Source organism: Sphaerodactylus townsendi, linkage group LG02 (genome assembly GCF_021028975.2).
Source record: "Sphaerodactylus townsendi isolate TG3544 linkage group LG02, MPM_Stown_v2.3, whole genome shotgun sequence".
Taxonomy (NCBI): domain Eukaryota; kingdom Metazoa; phylum Chordata; class Lepidosauria; order Squamata; family Sphaerodactylidae; genus Sphaerodactylus; species Sphaerodactylus townsendi.
The window spans coordinates 90,572,791-90,592,815 of NC_059426.1; the positions used below are offsets into that span (position 1 = coordinate 90,572,791).

Sequence of the window (20,025 nt, forward strand, 5' to 3'; positions counted from 1 at the left end):
AAGTATATCCTGCTAGTAGGTATGCAATGGCAGGATGGCATTCTTTCTACTTTTTTAGTCCCAAGGTTGCTTTCAGTCAACACAGGAAAGAACTAGTTGCCTAAACATGCCTATAACAGTTTTGATTTCCAGCATTTCCTCCTCCTTTCTTACAGAATAGCAGCTAAAAAAAGTACTTAACATTTGTATATGTTTAAAAGGATAATTAGTTAACAGAATTAACCTGAGGACCACAAATTAGGCATGTGTTTAAACATCTTGCTAAATTACAAACTTCACGAAAAGAAATACAGAAACCCAGGTACATAATGAGGCACGGTGAGTTCAGGAGAAGGCAAAACGTGTGAGTTATAAAGAACCCAAACTGAAGAGAATGTACGCTCAATGCAAAGGAGACCACACGTGCATACACAGCGTGTTTCTGTCTCTGAAAGCTAAGTACTTTAAATTGACATGCTGCTAATTGATTGCCTACCAAGATATTTTTTTTATTAATTTTATCACATTTATAATTCACCTTTCCTTTGACATGGATCTCAGCTATTCTAGTTAAAACCAATAAAAACCATAAGAATTAGAATATCTGTAGGTGTAAGGTGTTTGGGGCCTTTTCCAAACTTCCTCTGCTAAAATGTTTCACTATGTAGCAGCCACAACCAAAAAGGCCTGTCTGCAAGAGACGTTCTTCAAAAGGCCCTGTTCAGATGAACAGAACTGACACTGGAGGACTTAAGAAAACAGGCATCTTGTAGAAACATGGGTCCTTAGTATGGTTGCCAGGCCACAGATATATAGGAGGTACTGGCACAGTGGCACCACACCAGAAAAGTATTCCATCAAAAGTGTAGTGCAAAATACACTCTAAAAACTCAAAACTACCAACCAGCATGAGCTCCAACTTGTGAAGATCCACTTTGAAGTTCACTCTGAGCCGTTTCACTACGGCTACCATGAACTAGTTCAGAAAGGACATCATAGGACTTAGACAAATAGATGGGTCTCACTGGCATAATAAGGACTGCCAGCATCAAAGTGAAAAATGTTCTCTTCCAATTTATATGAAAAAATGGGTGACAAAACTGAACTTTGTGGAATCCCACAGGAGAATTCCCACATTGCTAGTCTCTAAGAGTAACACTGTGCTTCAAATCACTGAGAAGCTATTTAAATAAACCCTGTGCGTATTCTTTAATAACAGTTCCTACTTCCAAAACCTTAACAGGATGGTATGGACGTCTATTGATGGCTGTGTACCAAATGTGTAAATCTGAGTACCAAATGTGTAGGGGGTTGCCAGAGGCGTAGCTAGGAAAAATGGAGCCTGGGGCAAAATCTGACTTTTGCGTTCCCACCACCATGTAGGCAACTGCCCTCCCCCACCACGACTAAACAATGATTTTTTTTGCACCAGGTCATTTCAAAGTCATCATCACACTACAGAACATGCCCCAATTCACAAATCTGAACATAGAAATGGTCCATGCCACACAGTGGAAATAATTTTTTTTGACGTTTTCAAAATGCTTTCAAAATGTTTTATTACTGCTGTGAAAAAGAATAAAAATAAAATAAAAGGACCCAAGAAGGCACTTCTGAATGGCTTTCATTTGTTTTCCCGTATGACACTCCAGGGCAGAAGCAGCATCAGTATATATGCAGAAACTTTTAACTTTTACACAAAAGCCCTCGAGACTAGCGATATAGAAGGGATTTCAACAATTGATAAAAAATCGGGGTGAGGGAGAGAGAGATAGGGAGTTCTCAAATTGCCTAGGTGACAAACCCTAAGCAGAAAAGTCAATTCACACGGAGCATCAAAAATGCAGCCAAAAAAAATATGGCTAAAATCCATAGGTTTCAAGAGATTGTTCTAGCAAAAAGCCTTTGTGCCTTTTTTTTTAAGGGAGCAAACACCACTCCATCAGAAACTTAATTCTGTCCTATCTAGTAGCACACATACAATAAGCAATTAGTAATTCCCTAATGTCTGTGCCAGGGAGGCTTGCTGGGGATGGGAGACGGAGAGCTTGCTGTGCCCATGGATCCTGTGATCCGTGGGTAGGGAAGCTTGCTGGGAAAGGAGGGAGCAGGCTGGGAGAGCTTGCTCTGCCCATGGATTCTGTGATCCATGGGCAAGGAGACTTGTGGTACCAGGAAAAATGGAACCTGGGGCAACACCTGCTCCGGGCACCCCCCCCCCCCCATGCCCCACTTACCTTAGCTGACGGCAGCAATCCCAGGCAGCCTGGCAGGGCCTGGTGAGGCGGAACCAGGCAGGGGTGCCTGGCAGTGGTCTCTGCCAGGCTGGGCAGAGCTGAGGGGGACCCGGCTGTGGCCTCCACCAGGCCTGAGGGGGCAGTGCTGAGGGGTGGAGGAGGAGGGGTGTGGGGGTGATTTTCCACCCCCATGTGACCAGATCAGCAGCTTATGTCCCCATGGCAGCAACGCCCTTGGGCGTTGCAAAAATTATTTAAAACAATTGCTGCCCTCTTCACCATTTGTTACCTTGCCTTCGTTCATGCTGATAAATCTAGCAACAACAGATGCACAGCCCTTTCCAACATTCAAATGGAGATGATGCATTAAAACCACCAAGTATAGCTTTAAACCTGATTCAAGTCTGATTCAAAGGGTTGAGGGCAGCTGTGTCCATTATCACAACCTGGTGTAACCTACCAACCCTGCAAAATTATCCCTTTGAGAACCATGTCCTCCCCGTATGGCACTTATATTCAGCATCAGTAAGTATATTTGGTGCCAACTGAAGACTATGAATCTAAAAAAAAGAAAGAAATCTGATTTACAAAAACATCCAACAACAAGTCCATCTTAGGTTGAACTTAGGCTGTAGGTTTCTGAGAGTCAAGAACAGGTCTGTCAAAGGTGATAACTGCTCTGAACCCCCATTACTGAATTACACGCTTGGATTTGTTTACCAGGTAAAAAATCTAAACAATCCCCACAGAACAAATTAGTCAGTGATAAAGGTCCTGGGGGAATATAATGATATTAATTGACATACATGTGACAGTTTCATTCCAAACTTACATTCAGTCCCACACAAGGGGAAAGACATTATTGTTCTACTTCCCTTCTCCCTGCCCATTCTTCAGAATAGTATTCTGACCATTGTTGTTGTTCTCTAAGAAAATCATTAGCCTTTCTAAAGTACCTTCCTGATGTTTGCATATGTGCATTTTTCAATACATGATTCAAGGCAAAGAAATTCTACTGAATGACTGCTGGGGTGATGAGGTTAAAAGTCGATGTGAGCCAATTGCAAAGTCGGGAAATGACATTAAAGTTACTGACATTTTATAAAATGATATGATATTAACTTGAAGGTCTACAACATGATTTCTCTCCAGGCCTTTATTAATTTTTTTAGAGAAGACAGTTAACTAATGCGAGCACTGCTGTGAGTGTCTTGTACAAATGCCACAGTCGTTCTCGTTAAACTAGTTACAGTCATTACAAGAGACTCAGATGAAGGAGAACAGTTTCACCTACAACTACTGACATCTATAATATGTCATAATTCAACACTCATGCTGAGGTTCTCTTGTTAGGAGCAACTCAGGGATACAAGGCCTTCATAGCAACCATTGTTGCAGGTTGCATTGTTGATCTGGTATTTTGTTCTGGGAGGGAGGAATGTTATCTGAGGGTTGAGGAACAAATGATGGTTCTTTTGTCATGGACAGATCATTATTTGCTTGCTCTCTCTTTAACATGATATCTCTTCAAATATTGAAACATGGCTATCATGTCATCCCTTAACCTCCCCGGGCCAAACTAAACATACCCACTTCCCTAAGTTCCTCGTCCTACAGCATGGATTCCAGACGTTTGGACCCATTCCAGCTTGTCAATATCCTTTTTGAATTGCAGTGGCCAGAACTGAACACAGTATTCCAGGTGAGGTCTGACCAATACAGAATAGAGAGGTACTATTATGTCCCTTGATTTACACACTATACTCTTCTTGATGCATCCCATAATTGCATTGGCTTTTTTGGCTGCTGCATCACACTACTGACTCATGTTCAGTTTGTGGTCTATTAAGACTCCCAGATGCCTTTCACATGTAGTGATGTCAAGCCAGGTGTCACCCATCCTATATCTGTGCATTTCATGTTTTGGCCTAAGTGGCATATCTTACATTTATCTCTGTTGAAGTTCATTTTGTTAGCTTTGGCCCATCTCTCTAACCTGTCCAGGTCATTTTAAATCCTGACTCTGTCCTCTGGGGTATTAGCTACTCCTCCTAATTTGGTATCATCTGCAAATTTGATTAGCATGCTTTCTATTCCATCATCCAAGTAATTGATAAAAATATTGAATAGCACTGGCCCAGGACAGAACCCTGTGGCACCCCACTTGTCACTTGTCTCCAGGATGATGAGTCATTGATGAGCACTCCTTGGGTTCAGTCAGTCAACCAATTGCAAATCCATCTAACATTAGCACTGTCCAGTCCACTTTTTATTAGCTAACTTGTAAGAATGTCATCGGGCACCTTATCAAAGGTTTTAATAAAATCTAGGTATACTACATCAACAGCATTCCCTTTGTCTACCAAGCATGTCACTCAATCAAAAAAAGAGATGAGGTTAGTCTAGCATGATTTGGTTTTGAGAAACCCATGTTGACTTTTAGTGATCACACTGTTCCCTTCTAAATGCTTGCATGCTGACTGTCTAATGATCTGCTCCAGAATCTTTCCTGGTAGTGCTGTCAGGCTGGCTGGATGGTAATTGTTTGGGTCCTCTTTTTTGAAGATGGGAATAACATTAGCCCTCCTCCAGTCCACTGGGACATTCTCAAAGATTATAGCAAGCAGTTCTGAGATTACTTCTGCCAGTTCTTTTAATATCATGGGATGTAGTTCATCAAGCCCTGCAGATTTGAATTCATGTAAAGTATTCAGGTATTCCTGTACTATTTATTCTGTGTTAAATTTTTCCTACTGTATCTTCTGATCCATTTCCCCCCAGTTGAGCACTGTTTTTCTTTCAAGGAAAAACTGAGGCAAACAAGAGTTGAGAAGTTCTGCTTTTTTTCTGTCCCGTTAGAATTTCACCATCTTCTCCATGCAGTGACCCTATCATCAGTGGTGGGATCCAAAAAATTTAGCAACAGGTTCCCATGGTGGTGGGATTTAAACAGTGGCATAGCACCAATGCGGCTGGGTAGGGTACGATGGGGGCGTGGCCAGGCATTCCGGGGGCGGGGCATTAATAATTTCTCTGTTACTGTAAAAAACTCTTACTGTAAAAAAAAGTTCCTAATTTCCAGCTGGTATCTTTCTGTCCATAATTTAAACTCATTATAGCAAGTCCTATCGTCTACTGCCAACAGAAACAACTACTTCTCCTCTAATTGACTGCCTGTCAAATACTTAATACTTTCAAATACTTAATTTTGTTTCTAGAAATCAAAAGAAGGATACTTTCCTTAAACAAGGAACTTTACCATATTTCTAAAACATGTTTTTAAAACAGCCCAACAAGGAGAATTATCCCGTTTTCTACCTTCGCTAACCAGCCACATAGGAAACAACAGGACTTTATGATTTTTGGACCTAATGGAATTTGTAACGGAAAAGCAGACCCAATCAGTAACCCCATCTCGGCACACACAAATAATTAGTAACCCACTCTAAGGAACTAGTGAGAACCTGCTGGATCCCACCTCTGCCTATCATATTCTTTTTCTTCCTTTTTCTATGGACATACCCCCCAAACCCTGTTTTGTTGTGTTTAACCTCTCTGGCAAGTCTGAGCTTGTGAGCTTTAGCTTTTCTGACTTTCTCCCTACAAGTCCTCGCTATTTGTTTGAATTCCTCTTTGATTTCCCCCTTTTCCATTTCTTGTACATGACTTTTTTACATCTTAGGTCAGTTGAAAGTTCTTTAGACATCCACCCTGGTTTCCTTAGACATCTCCCATTTTTCCTCCTAATTGGAACTGTTTGAAATTGTGTCCTCAAGATCTCACTTTTAAGAAATTCCCATCCATCATGTACTCCCTACACTTCTAGTATTTTTAACTATGAGATCACACTCAGTAGTTTCCTAAGCTTACTGAAGTCTGCTTTCTTAAAGTCTAGGATGTGTGTCTGACTACACTTAGTATCCCCTTTCCACTATATAACAAACTCTCGGAGAACATGATCACTCCCACCTAAGGATCCTACCACTACCACTTCCACTCCACTAATAAGGTCATCATTACTGGATAAAAGCAGATCTAAAATAGCCATTTGCTTTGTTGCTTCTTCCACCTTCTGGACTGTGAAATTGTCTGCAAGGCAAGTGAGAAATGTGTTGAACTTGATAGTCTTGGCAGAGTTTGACTCCCAACAAATATCAGGTTAATTGAAATCTACTATTACCACTACTTTGCCATCTGTTCCAGGAAGGCTTCATCCAACTCTTCAGTCTGGCTTGGGGGTCTCTAATAGGCCCCCACAATGAAGTCACTGGTTTTTTCCTCTCCCTTAATTTTTACCCAGATGCTTTCAACATGGCTTCCAAGATTTAAGTCATGGACCTGCTCACAGCTGTAATCATCCCTGAGGTATCCTATCCTTGATCCTCCTTTCTTGTTTGATCTGTTTCTCTGAAATAGGTTATACTCTTTAATTATTACATTCCAATCATGAGACTCTTCCCACCAGGTTTCAGTGATGCCTATTATATCATGAGGCAGGTGCGGGGCTGGAGGAAGAGAGAGTGGTGGAGACATGGCCAGCCGCTGCTTGGGCAGCTGGGGGAGCTCATGTGCATCCCTTCCAGCCAGCCAGGATGAGGAAGGCGGAGCCAGCCAGTCAGATGATGGAGTAGCCCAGTGCTCAGGGACAGCCTGAGCTCCGGCAGCCATGCTGCATCCCAGCATTTCCCCTCGGGGCAGGGCTGAACTGAAGGAGGCTCACTGGCTGACTGGCTAAGCAAGGGCTGGTAGGAGGGAATCACTTTGGGATTGGTGGAGGGGGGTAGAAGACTTGAGGGAAAAGGATAAGAGGGAAAAGGGTTGGCCCAGGGGAAGTGAGCAGAGGAAAGGAAAGGGGAGAACAGAGGAGGAGGGGAGGAAAGGAGAGCTGATACTAGGGAGTAGCAGGTTGAAGGAACGAACAACTGGGTGGCAAGAAGGAGGGTACCTCAGACGGTTTTTTGAGGCTGAGACTGAACAGAGAACAGACCCCACAGGGACAGTGGGTAGGAGGGAGGGTCAGCGGAAGATGGAACGAGGAGGGATGGGTGTCAGGGGAGCTAGCTCATTACCAAGCTGTCGCTCCAGAAGCTGGCCAATTTACAACACACAGTTACATCCAAGCGCGTGGACGAGAGTTCCAACACTTGTGAAGGGATAAGCAGGAAAGCATTGGGGCCCCTCAGCAGCCCTGGGAAGGCAGACACCCACAACTGACAAAATATTAAAAGTAGTCCTATATATTGCAGCTTGAGCAGGGCAGGAGCGAGGGGAACTATGCCCGGGGCACGCATGTACCCTGTGCCCCTGCCACACCCCGGAATGATCCCAGAATGCCCCTGTATCGGCACACGCCAGGTGCATCATGCACGCCCCCATCCCTTTGGCACTACGCCACTGAGCTTGAGCTTAAATAGAAGTATAGGATGTGAAATGAGTGAATCTTACCCTATCCCTATTTTACATTATTTTCTGCTAAAGATACAGTTTTCTGACTATTACAAAAAGCTGGTTACTCTTTTTACAAGATGTGGATAGTAGGGTACAGTTCTCCCCACCCTTGTTCAAGAGGCTGTAGTGAGCACTGAATATCCCATGCTCAACAACTTCACCTATTTATGTCAACTCACAGACATGGGGCAACACTAGATTATACACTTGTTTCAGTATTCACAGAGCCCCAATGGTTTCATTTTGGGGGAATCTAACACTGGCTAAGCCTTTCAGGCAAAATAACAGTGACATATTAACCAGAAAAACTTTATTAATGACTTTAGAAAGGTGTAACTCTGCTTAGTATAGCATCATAATTAAATGTTCATAGCCCAGAATACATGAAGTGCCTTATACTGGTCTATCAGGGCCTCTACTGTCCATTCTGAGTCAAAGTTGTTCTTCAAGTCTCAAACAGAGGTCTTTCATATCACTTACTACCTGGTCTTTTTAACTGGAGATACCAGGCATTGGATCTGGAACCTTCCACAGGCAAAGTAGTTGCTCTACTGCTATGGATACTGAAAAGCACAGCATACAATCCTATTTAAAGCTTTCCTGCTTTTTTTAACACACGTGAACATCACAGGCAGGAGAAAGACTTAAAAAAAGGTTTAAAGGGTATGTGAGAACTTGTTCTTAACCACTATTGTGCAGTTTGAATACAGGTGGTTTGGAGAACATCAGCTGAAGAACCTTTTTAATCCAATTAAGAAGAAAAAATATGGTGGCACAGGCATATCTGCACAATACAAGCCCAATCAATTGCCTTACTTTCATGCAAAAGTTACTGCTGTGCATACGGCAATGAAAAAGCAGCTGTGTTTTCTCTGTATTCACAGAGCAGAGGAGTTACTATATAAACCTATATTTCTACTTCCTAGGCTATGGAAAAGTTATGGCAAAAATGAAATCCACCACTTCATATATCAGAGCAAGTCAAGGAAGGAAAGGGGATTTTATTAAAATGCATACAAAATGTGCAGATCCACAGAGTACTGGGAGTTTTATGCCCTCTATGAACCATATGAATATATTACAATTTGTTTTAGAAAATGGAAAAGTATGTGTTTCAGAATAGAAATGTATATGCATTCAATTACATACTGATTTAAAACAGCTCTTGATACCTAAAGTCCTGTCACTGGAATAAAATCCACAGCGTGTTATCATTTGCTTAGTCAGTTATTAGGGAAGAGATCTGGCCTCTTAAGTCTCTTTACGCAAACCTGGGTTGTATGACGACCGTGAGCCCATAGCGGGTCAACTCATTAATACAGTGTATGGTAACAGCCGACTCTTGCCCACAGGAGTACATGTCACTGACTCTCCATTAGCCACACACACTTTCAAGGGTTTTTCCTGTTACATTAGCAAAGCTGCTGGTTGTGTGAATAGACCTATAATGCATGCTGGTACCTAATACAGAATTTCAGTATACTGCTTAGATGAAGTATAGTGGATAAAATCAATGATATTGAGAGTAATTTTTTAAAAAGTCTGTGATTCCCCACAATTTTAAAGAAGAATAAACGTTGTGAAAAAAAAACCTTGTCTGTCATCATATCTCTCAACTTTTTGGCAATTACAAAGTTTGGGAAGGGATGGAATGTCAAGGTCTCTACCTGGATTCAAGGATGTAGGTGGGGGGTTCACAGGTTCAACCCCCCATTATATGTCTGGCTTGCTTGAGCACTCCTGCCCACCCCCCCGCAGGGTGGGGCTCTGCCCCCACCGGCCCCTGCCAGGAAATGGGGCTTTGCCCCCCACCCCCATCCCCACTAGCTGAGCCAGCAGCTGGCAGTCCCTTCTGCCCTCCCCTCTGGGGAAGCCAGAAGAAACTGCTGTCCCATGCCTCAGAGAACTGCTTTTATATGGACTGAGGCTGGGGGTGGGGATCAGGGGGTGAGGCCATGCCCCCACCCACCCCTGGGGGCATAGCCGTGCCTCCTCAAGCCCCACCCCTCGCCTCAGTGCTTATAAAAGCAGCTCTCTGAGGCCGGGACGGCAGTCTCTTCTGGCTTCCGCAAAGGGGTGCGCAGAAGGGACTGCCAGCTGGGAGCCCAGCTGGGTGGGTGGTGGGTGGAGTCAGGTACTCTGCCCATGTCATGCCCATGTCAATGACAATGACATGGGCAGGTTCAAGGGTGCTTGAAGACGAGGCCTTCCTGCAGCCTTGTTGTATTCAAGTGCCTTCGACCTCGCCCACGTCATTGTCATTGACATGGGTATGACATGGGCAAAGTCCAGGGTGCCCAGCTCCGCCCCTGCCATCTTCCTGGTCACGTGGGGGGCTATTTTGCACCCCTCACGTGACCAGAATAATAGCACTTGGGGAGGCATGGCCACACCCCAGGGATGGGTGGAAATATGGCCCCGCCCCCTGAGCCCCCCAAACCTACCCATAAAAAAAGCTATACCTACATCACTGCCTGGATTTTATGCTCAGGTTAGCAGCTATTTAAGAGAAATCTTGATTACTGCTTTAAGGGTTGCTGTTATATTTACCAATTTTATCAATTTATTTTCTTCTATTTTGTGTGAGAAAATGTCCTTGTAGGACAGAAATATTAAATAGTTATGGAAATTAGAACAAAGAATGTTCCAGAACTTATAATACACAAGCACCCACCCACCCTGGGGTGTTTGAAATCAAAGTACTATGTATTTTATCAGCCCATTATGAAGTTACTATCACCTGGTCGTGCCTGAACATTAAACAACTATTTACATGACAAATATGGTGGTGAGTTGAAACTCTGGTAACATCTAAGCAGGGCTGGCTTCACCACAAGAATCAGAGAATCACTTTTACCAGCAGATTCATATATGCAACGTACATTTTCCTTTCCATTGTTAGAAACTGTCACATTGACATTTTGCTTCAGGTACAAAAATATCTAACAAAAATCATAACTAACCAAAAAAATCTAAAAAATTCAAAGCCTGATTTATACATGGATGCATCTTTGTGGAAATGAAAGACATGAAAGTAGAAATGTACAAGCTGGGGACCTGCAGGGAAATGTGAGGGTATCTTATTTTCCTCTGTTACTTCCCTGAAAGCCCCCATAGTCTTTGTCCTTTTCCAGTTTGTTTCTCACCTTTCCATCCCCCAGCCAACCTACCTACCTTTTTTCTTCCCCTCTATTTTCAGCTTTCTCTGCTTCTCCCTCAGAGGCAGTATTTTCCGGGGTGAGGGGAACTGGTGCATATGCCCATCACTGGTTTGCTGAACCCAGTTTCATGGGAAGGAATCTTTAAGAACATGCAGAACAGCACTTCACTTTCCCCAGCACTTCTCTCCCCACATTATGCCCTTCTTCTTACTTAGAGGCATTCCCTATACTCTCAACTTTCCCTGCTCCTTCTCTCCTTCCCTCCCACTAATTAACCAACCAACTTTTCTGTTTCCTATCTTCAACTTCATATATACCCCATCTTTCTCCTTATGAAGAACCAAAGCAGTTCACATCATTCTCCCACTCCATTGTTTTATCATCCCAACATCCCTATGAAGTAGGTCAGGCTGGGAGTCTGTGACTGCTCCACAATGAGCTTCCATATCAAAGTGAGGATTTGAACCTGAGTCTCCCAAACACTAGTTTGAAAACCTAACCACTACACAATATAAGTTTTTTGTGGGGTGGCTGCTTTGAACAGCAGCAAACAGCCAGGCATGGATAAGCCATGCAAGTTGTGTGGTCGCAAGCCATCTGGTGGTCGCTGCCTGGCTCACTGAGCCATTATGAGAATTAAATATGACGTGAACTAGCGATATGCAGTAAACATTTCTGTTAGATGTATATTTCTACTATAAGTGTCTTTGAAAGGTATCTGTGTTAAGATTTTGCTAGCATGCAAACATGTTGGTCAAAAGGACAATTAATCAACTAAACTTTTTTCATTTAGTTGTGAGAAAGTATAAAATAAATTGCAATCCAGTTACTATTCCAGTTACTGGATAGCCTGGGGCTATCCAGGTCAGGGCATCACAGATTTGGGCTGAGTATTCCAGAAAAAAAGGCTGAGAGGGCAATAGATAGACAAATTCATGAAAATGAATATTTTTTTCCATTTGGAGGGGGGGAAGCATACAAGTGGTACAGCATATATAAAATGTGTGCAAATGCTTCAGTACATATAAATAGATTGAATGTGGCAGTAAATGGTGCTCAGGACTGCTGGGAGGAAGAATCATGGATCTGGATTAGTTTGAGGATCTGAGCAACTAAGCAATATTTCACTTTGGGATAAACGCAATACATGTGTTCGAATAAAGTATCATATGTATGCGTGCTTCAGAAAATGGTAAGTCCAAGTGAGAGGAGAGCCTCAGGAGGAATTTTTGTGTGGGGGTCCATGGTAGCTCTCATCAACCCTGTCTGCTAGTACAGAAAGCAAATCACAGTTTTCCCTTTTTGTTCCACCTTACAATTATACCCACTGTGTCCAAAAAGCCACTTCCCCCCCAAAAAAACCCTATGCTTATACTCATTTTTAAAAATCCAATGAATTTAGCTTGAAGCATCACAGATTTGGGCTGAGTATTCCAGAAAAAAAGGCTGAGAGGGCAATAGATAGACAGATATCAATATACCGCCCTTCGGGGGAGGGCGGTATAAAAGTGAAATAATAAATAAATTTTAAAAAAATCTGAACTGCCTACTTTTTCTTTGTCATTAAATCATATTTGACTCATGATGATCCCTGGTGGGGCTTTCAAGGCAACAGACATTCACAGGTGGTTTACCATTGCCTGCCTCCACGTCACATCCCAGTATTCCTTGGAGGTCTCTTATCCAAATACTTGCCAAGGTCAACCTTGCTTAGCTTCTGAGATGTGACAACATCAGGCTAGCCTGGGGCTATCCAGGTCAGGGCAAATTGCTGACAAAAAGAGGTAAAATATCTTTCTCTGCAGAATTTAGGAAAATGTACCTAAATGTCTCAAAAGACCAATTAGGTTTAAGGAATCCTGCAACTAAAGAGGATTTTGCGAGATTCACTTTGAGTTCTTTCCAACATGTAAATGCGCTATTTTGCCAAAGCAATCCTTTCCACTACAAAATTGTGTTAATGCATTCTGAGTCTACTCACCAGAGTCTTAATCATGCTAAAAATCAAAGACCAGTGTATTTCAGCTTGGTTAAAAAAACCCCAAACAATTTCATGTTGTAAAAAAAAATCACAGTAAATTCAGAGGCTACTTATTCCTGATTTTATGAATCACAGTGAAGAGGGACTTGGAATAACTGTCTGATTGTTGTGGTATGCCAAGTTACCATTTGGAGATTTCAAAGCAATAACTTGCACATCAATTTTAACCACATTAAAAAAAGTTTGGAACAATGATATGCTAATCTTTTTACTATAAGACACTTTTACTATAAGAGACATAAACACATACATCTGTTGGAAGAGCCACTGCGGGGAGAGGTGTTGAGAGATTCATGTTCCTGTGTTTAAGTATGATTATTTATATTAATTATTATGCATGGCGCTTTTCTACATGTAATGCAAATTTTGGTGCTTATTCAAGGAAAAGTTACTTTGTGGGTGCCTGTAACTAGGACAAAAAGACCTTACTAATTGTGAGAACTACAATTTTTATGGCAGTCTCTCCTGCATCAATTTTGGTGTGGCTTGTAGGCAGAACCCAGACAAAGAATGAGTGATAAAGTTAGCAAACAGAAAGGGAGAGAAAAATCCTACATTTTCCCTCTTTCTCCTTGTGCGCAGTAGTGTTTGTGAAGGGAACTTAAATGTATCATACATGATGAAGTGAAAAGAGGGGGCAATCACCATTGGCTATTCCCATCCAGGAGTGCTTTCATATAGTGGTTGCAAAGAGTGTTAGGTGGGAATGAAGCAGATTCTAGAAATGTATTGTCGAAGGCTTTCATGGCCAGATTCAACTGGATGTTGTAGGTTTTCTGGGCTGTGTGACCATGGTCTGGTAGATCTGTTGTGTTGATAAATATAAACATCCAGATTTTAATGGAGTCTCTCTCAAGTGAGAAATAACCATTAAATGTTTTGCGACATATTTCTTTCCTTGGGTCAGTTTTTTTCATGAAAATGAATACTTTTTTCCATTTGGAGGGGGGGAAGCATACAAGTGGTACAGCATATATAAAATGTGTGCAAATGCTTCAGTACATATAAATAGATTGAATGTGGCAGCAAATGGTGCTCAGACAACATAAAGGAAAGGTCAGCAGCCACAAAAAGTAGGAAAAGTAAAAGTGATAGCAATGACAAAAAGAAATAAAAACTCACCTCTAGTTTCAGCTAAAAATGCAGCAATGAAAAGGGTCATCACTAACACTAGTTTGATTTTCTTCATCTATATATATAAAAAGCTAACAGTGTTTTTGTTGATGACAGTATACCTCAGTAACTGCTGGGCCAATTCCTCTGAAAATTCCCAGCCACTATAGTCATCCAGGCGAGAGTGTTTTTAGATGTTCACATACCTGAAATTTCACACCTGGCCCAGGTAAAACACCTTTTTCCTGGCGCTCCATGGTGAAGGACATGCAGCTGCCTGTGTGTAACTGTCACCCTTAGAATGTTCATGCAGCTTAGAATGTTCACTCAGACGGCCAGATATGACCAGTGAAAACAGTACATAGGCAGTAACTCCAGTGGAAGTGAAACACATACACACACACACGAGAGAGAGGGGAGGGAGGGGGAGGGAGGGGTGGCATGCAAGGGAAGAGAGGGAGGGAGAGGAAAGGGACGGAGGGGGAGGCATGCAAGGGAAGAGAAGTGAGAGAGGGGAGACAGTGAGGGGTGGCATGCAAGAGAGGGGAGGCAGGGGCCCCAGCATCTTGATATGACCCACCCACCCTAGCGGAGGGAAAGGGAAGGGAAGGAGGGGGAGGGGTGGCATGCAAGGGAAGAGAAGTGAGGGAGGGGAGAGAGGGAGGGGCGACATGCAAGGGAGGGGAGGGAGGGGCCAGGCACCCTAGATTCCCTGAATACTGCGGTTACAGTTAAGAAAACCAGGCACACATTACTCAGGAGTAAGCTCGGTACAGCAACTGTGACATACTTTGAATGGCTGCGTCGCGCCTCTCATAGGGTTTCCTCAGAAGTGACACCCATTGCCACCAACCAAACCTACTCCCAGGTAAAGGATCATGACCACCCATCCTACATGTGTGGGAGGGGTGTCTTTCAATTCCCCCCCCCCCCCAAGGAATGCGGGCACACACATTAATGACATCGCACAGTATCAGGCTGTGTGTTTGCATGAGCAGGTACTGCTGGCCTCTGCAATTGATTTGCTGCTACTGTTCCTTTTCCATTTCACCACAATAAGCCACAGCAACACGTGGCTGGGCCCCGCTAGTAGGTAATAAGAAGGTTTGCCACTACCGAAGTGTAAAGCAATGCAATTAAGGCTATGAAATGCCAAAGGTACTCAAGCCATTGACAGCAGATGCTGCATACTGCATGTAAGAAGTCCCATCCTCTAAAGAATTTAGAAATACATTAATTTTTACAGCATAACTATATGCTTTCTCCCTTTATTCCCAGGATAGAAAAATAGTGGTGGGGGAATCCCATTCTCCCTTTTCTACTTTGAAAATAATATGTTCACTTTAAATTGATTGCTGGTAAAATCATACATGTATGTTATCTTAGCAAACATGGGTGTTGAAAACTGTGTTTAACTAGGCCCTAGTTAAACACAGTTTTCAACACCCATGTTTGCTAAGATAACATACATGTATGAGTAGAAAGAGAAGGGTTTCTTAAGCTTTTCCTATGCCTTGAAATCCCTATACCATGATATTTCCCTCTCATAGACCCTTTCCAAGACTATTTTTCATCCAGGCAGTCTTGTTTCCAGCCTCAGATTCAAGCAGCAGGAGGAGAACAGTAAAAAAAACTACACAGAAGACTGTTTGGAGGGGAGATTCATTGGGAAACAAATAATTAAGTACTTATGCCTGACTACTTACTGCATTAGCTGTACACAGAGTTTGGAAATACTGTAGCAGTAGAAAACAGCAAGTGTCCAGTAGCACTTTAAAGAATAACAAAATTTCTAGCAGGGCATGTGCTTTCATGAGTCATAACTTCAGATATCATGAAAATCCTGTATTTTGTTTTATAAGTCATAGCATCACTGTATGAGAAGACCGCATTTCACTGGAAGGGAGAAAACAGCTTTGATATAAGAATTTGTTGCTTATCCAGATCCAACATAGGCCCATTCCCCATGGTCAATTAATCACATGATACTCACATAAAATATCAAGGATTCAGGAAGAACTCCCCACTGCCTGATTGATAAACAAGGATTCATTCTGGTTCTGGCGCTCATTCTCCCCCATATCCCGCGTCTTTGCCAAACCTGCATGAAAGTACTACTTTTTCAAAAAACATGTCTTCGATCCAGTTTGGAGGGGAGGATCGGGAATCTAATCTTTGTTCAAATTTCCCACCGTGGAGCATGATGCAAATGCCTAACAACCAATCAGTGCGTGCAGAGCTGTTCTCGCGAGAGCACGAGAGACTGAGAACCAACCAGAAACTTGGGCAGGGAAGACGTGCTGAAGTTCTGATGTCATAACATCAGCACATTTTTGTGGGAGAAATAACATTGGTCTTACCTGTGAAGGAGACTTCTCCATTGAGCAATGGATGACATCTGGGTTATTGTCAGCTACCATTCAGGAAGGCAGGGGTTAAATAAAAACTTCCCAGGCTCCTCTCTGTGCTGCGTCTACCGCCTCCTGTGCTCCAGTTCTGGCTTCCACAAAGCAGCATTCCGCCTCAAAGATTCTCTGCAAAAAACTTGACCTTATAATGTTCCAACTCGCTTCCAATGTGCAAATAAGAAAAAACCATGGAAGTCATTAACAAAGGCCTTATGGAGTCTAAATAACAAGAGGCTCTGAACTAATAAGCCTAAGACAGGAGGAAACCTCCTGGGTCATTAATCAAAACAGAAACCAATTATTAACTGTATAAATGCCTACTTCTCGTCCTCCCTCGCATCTGCTAGCTCGCCCGGCACAATTATTTCGGATTGTTCATCCTCACCTCTTTGGTGGAGGGGTCTATAAATTCTCAATTGGCTATCGGCTGTGAGGCATTTCAGAGCTTTTTTGTAGATAAAGTCGTCATTAATTCACCGACCTTCCGCCAATTGATACAGTAGCGAACTCGAGGCTTCTTCGCTACCGCCTTTGACTTGATTGATCAGTTTTCCCTACTCTGCGAACTGATGTTGACAGGGTCCTAGCTGCTGTTAGACTCACTACCTGTCCTCTGATCCGCGGCCTCTTTGGCTGATAAAGGCTTGCTGAGGAGTTAATAATTCCACCTGTTGAATATAGTCAACAGCTCCCTTTGAGCAAGGAGGCTCGGTGGCTGGAAGGAGGCAGTGTCCGCTTCCACTCTTAAAGACCACCCTTAGATCCTGGCGATTCGGCCAATACCCGCCGAATCCTATCGCCTGGGGAAGGTAATTGAGAGAGTGGTGTTGGAGCAGCTTCAGGCTTCCTGGATGACGATCGTGCTCGATCCCTTCCAGTCCGGGTTTCCGTGGCTGGGCATGGACGGAGACCGCCCTCGCTGTTATCATCACAGATATGCCCGCGATGCAGCTAGACCAAGGCGGATCGGCGAAGCGTTTGTAGTTACTCGCCACAGCAGCGCTTTGATGTGGTCGACATCACGACCTTTGATCCACCGCCTGGCAGCCTCTGGAGGGCACTGTCCTTCAATGGATTGCCTCAGTTTCTCCAGGGTCGGGTCAGCAGGTATGGTGCGGGCTGAGGCTTCCAGAGGGCTCCACTTAGTTGTGGGGGTTCCTCAGGGGCCTTGCTTTCCCGCTTTATTTAACATCTATATGCACCCTGTCTAGCTGGTGCGGAGGCTTTGGGCTGGTCTGTCACCATGGATGACACCCAGCCTATCTCTGTTGATGGAGAGGGGGCTTGCCTCTGCCCCTGCAGCCTCTGCCTGCAGCATTGTTTGGAGTCGCTGCTGGGTTGCTGAGGCAGAGCAGGTTAAAGCCTCAATCCGCAAAGACGGAGGTCCTTCTGGCTGGGCCGGGAGAGACCAAGGAATTCCAGCCTATACTGGAGGTGGGGGTCAGCCTGGCTCCCTCGGCATCCCTGGCTCAGAAGCCTGGGGGGTTCGGCTGACTCTGCCTTTGTCAATGGAGAGCCAGGTGGCCCATGTTACCCAGGTGGCGCCACCTCCGCCAGGCACGGGCGTTGGCTCCCTATCTCTCCCGGGTCCCACCTGGCCACTGTGGGATCCATGCGACAGTCACCTCTAGGTTAGATTACTGTAATTCGCTTTTACGCTGGCCTTCCCTTTGGCGATTGATCCGGAAGCGAAGCTGGTCCAGAATGCAGCGGCAGACGGGGTTTCTCAACAGGTGGTGATTACTCAGATCATATCACTCCCCAGGGCATGCCGTCTGCACTGGCTCCCAGTGGAGTTCCGGACCAAGGTGCTGGTAATAACCTTCAAGGCCTTACGCTGCATGGGGCCTCATATCTACGTGGACCGCTACACCCTTATGTCCCATAGGCTACTGCTGCTCAGCAGTGGCGGAACTGCTGGTGACCTAGCCCTGCATCACGCGGCTGGAGCCTCGGACCTCGGCCAGGGCCTTACGCCTGGCCCCTGCCTGCGGAATGCCCCACTTCCATCAGTCCGGCCCTGCGGACCTTGGCGAAGTCTCAAGAGGGCCTGTAAGACAGAATTATTCCACCGGCTTTGGGAGGCTACTGCCCTACTGCCCCCACTGGAGATCCCCACGATTTCCATTTCCATCTTGTCATCTTGCCAGCCTGCTGTGATTCCATCTGGGCCCACCTGTTCCTCCCTCCTTCCTTTCTTTCTTTTATTTTTTCCTTGCTTTAGCCTTAGGGCGGGGCTCTGTTTGAACTGTTTTGCCGTTGGACCTGGATTGTTCAAATTATATGTAATTTGCTGTCGAGTTTTGCACGTTTAATTATTATTATTATGTTATTATGTTATTGGTGCTGCTGTTGATGACAGCCATATTGAGTCACTTGAGGCCCTTCGGAAGAGGTAGGCCTAGAAATCTAAAATATAAATAAATAAATAAATAAATAAATAACAACTAACTAATCTTGGAGCAGGATGACGACCAATGGGAGGGCAGATGTCATCCATTGCTCAATGGAGAAGTCTCCTTCACAGGTAAGACCAATGTTATTTCTCCATTGAGCAGGATGACATCTGGGTGAACTCCCCTAGCAGTATCAGATAGATTTACAGGGTGGGGTCAAAATCCTCTCCAATGACATGCTGCAGGACTCTACGTCCATAATCAGCATCAGCAGCGCTGAAAACATTCAGCCTATAGTGCCAATCTAAGGTGTGGATATGAGGACCAGGTTGCTGCTCTGCATATATTTCCTCCACTGGTAATGCTATTGTTAAAGGCAGCATGGTGGAAGCTTATCAAGGACGGAGTGTGCCGCGGATCCCTACTGGAACCGACAGCTTTTGTTCCTGTAAGCCTGGCTGATGCATCCTCAAGCACTTACTGATGGAGGGGCTGATAATTTCTGACCTCTGTTGTGATTTGGAGCGTGATATGAACATGGGAATCTGATCTCCCAATTCCTGAGTTCTGATTAAGAAGGCTTTAAGGTTCACCACATCAAATGTGTGCCAATACACCTCCTTAGGGTGTTTTGGGTTGGGACAAAAGGTGGGTAGGAAAATTTCCTGTTTCATGAAAGGTGGAGTTGACCTTTTAATGAAGGTAGGGTCACACGAAGCACCACCTTGTCCTGCAGGAAAGACACACAATGGGGTTTTAAGTGAAAGGGCAGCTAGCTCTGAAACCCTTCTAGCTGAAGTGATGGCTAATAAGAAACAGCCTTCATGCTTAAGGTGCTAAGGAAATCTCCATGATGGGCTCAAAAGGTTTCTTGGTCAGGGCTTCTGCAATACTATATGCAGTCTCCATGTGGTGTCGATGGTTGACCTGCTTATCTTTTCCAGTGTAGCACCCTAAGGAATCTAACTATGTGTGTGTGTGTGAAGTGGGGAGGCATGCCCCTCCAGTCTGGGTAATACAGACGCGGGAGGGCTGCCATTTTGCCTCACGAAGTATTAGGGCCTCTAAGGCCTGATTCCCATGCCGCCCTGTAGAAAACTTAAAATGTCCCTGATCCTAGGTTCTGTAGGAGTCTTCCTCCAAGCACCACCTAACAAAAGCCTTCCAGGTAGTGTTGTAAATTCTTTTTGGGTGGAAGATTTCCTGAGGCCATTATGGTGTTGAGGACGGCTTTGGAGTATC

The 20,025-nt window shown here is 44.1% G+C and overlaps 1 protein-coding gene across 1 annotated transcript in view; it reads right to left on the minus strand.

The window, feature by feature from the left end:
* Positions 1-20,025, minus strand: part of GALNT18 (polypeptide N-acetylgalactosaminyltransferase 18) — a 362,912-nt gene that overhangs the window by 174,275 nt on the left and 168,612 nt on the right. The window lies entirely within an intron of this gene.